Genomic DNA, 1,464 nt, shown 5'->3' with positions numbered 1-1,464 from the left:
GGTCTTCAGGGACGAAATCTTTGGGCCTTAGACGACGCATAATTTAGGTCTACAGCGACAGTAATTCGAGTCTTCAGCGACCGCATTTTCGGGCCTTCAGCAAACACAATCCGGGCCCTCATCGACCACTATTCGAGACTCCAGCGCCCGCGATGACAGAGCCCTCAGAGACCACAATTTGGGTCTTCACCACCCATAAATTGGTTTGTCGGCAAATTAGAATTTGGGTCTAAGCGACCACAGTACCTGAGTATTCTTGAAAATTCCTTCTCGGACGTTCATCGACAAGTGACGCAGGTCTTCTTGAATTTACTACACGGAAACATCTCCCCAAAATAAGTCACTTCGTGTCTGAAGATCATGTCGTACAATGTGCTTGCAAAAACTGGCGGCGATTGGTTGAGACTGAAAACTGGCGGTGATTGGTTGAGACTGAAAATTGACTGCGATTGGATGAGACTGAAAACTGGCGGTGATTGGTTGAGACTGAAAACTGACTGCGATTGGTTGAGACTGAAAACTGGCGGTGATTGGTTGAGACTGAAAACTGACTGCGATTGGTTGAGACTGAAAACTGGCGGTGATTGGTTGAGACTGAAAACTAGCGGTGATTGGTTGAGACTGAAAACTGGCGGCGATTGGTTGAGACTGAAAACTGACTGCGATTGGTTGAGACTGAAAACTGACTGCGATTGGTTGAGACTGAAAACTGACTGCGATTGGTTGAGACTGAAAACTGACTGCGATTGGTTGAGACTGAAAACTGGTGGTGATTGGTTGAGACTGAAAACTGGCGGCAATTGGTTGAGACTGAAAACTGACTGCGATTGGTTGAGACTGAAAACTGTCAGTGACTGGTGAGACTGAAAACTGGTGGTGATTGGTTGAGACTGAAAACTGGTTGTGATTGGTTGAGACTGAAAACTGGTGGTGATTGGTTGAGACTGAAAACTGGTGGTGATTGGTTGAGACTGAAAACTGATGGGGATTGGTTGAGACTGAAAACTGATGGTGATTGGTGAGACTGAAAACTGTCGGTGACTGGTGAGACTGAAAACTAGCGGTGATTGGTTGAGACTGAAAACTGTCAGTGACTGGTGAGATTGAAAACTAGCGGTGATCGGTTGAGACTGAACTGGCGGTGATTGGTTGAGACTGAAAACTGGTGGTGATTGGTTGAGACTGAAAACTGGTGGTGATTGGTTGAGACTGAAAACTGATGGTGATTGGTTGAGACTGACTGGTGGTGGTGGTGAGACTGGAAAAACTGGTGGTGACCGGTGAGACTGAAAAAACTGATGGGATTGGTTGAGACTGAAAATGGCGATTGGTTGAGACTGACTCGGTGGTGATTGGTTGAGACTGGAAAAACCTGATGGTGATTTGGTTGAGACTGAAACTGGTGGTGATCGGTTGAGACTGAAAAACTGGTGGTGATTGTGACTGAAAACGGTGGTGATTGGT

The 1,464-nt window shown here is 46.4% G+C and overlaps 1 protein-coding gene across 1 annotated transcript in view; it reads left to right on the top strand.

The window, feature by feature from the left end:
- Positions 1-1,187, top strand: part of LOC135222299 (uncharacterized) — a 14,696-nt gene extending 13,509 nt beyond the window's left edge. The window contains exon 3 of the mRNA XM_064260395.1: positions 1-1,187. This exon is cut by the window's left edge and continues 440 nt beyond it. The gene's annotated coding sequence lies outside the window, so the exon portion shown is untranslated.
- The last annotated feature ends 277 nt before the right edge of the window (positions 1,188-1,464 follow it).

This window comes from Macrobrachium nipponense, chromosome 3 (genome assembly GCF_015104395.2).
Source record: "Macrobrachium nipponense isolate FS-2020 chromosome 3, ASM1510439v2, whole genome shotgun sequence".
NCBI lineage: Eukaryota > Metazoa > Arthropoda > Malacostraca > Decapoda > Palaemonidae > Macrobrachium > Macrobrachium nipponense.
The sequence above is the reverse complement of the archived record's forward strand: the minus strand, read 5'-3'. Positions and strand labels throughout refer to the sequence as shown.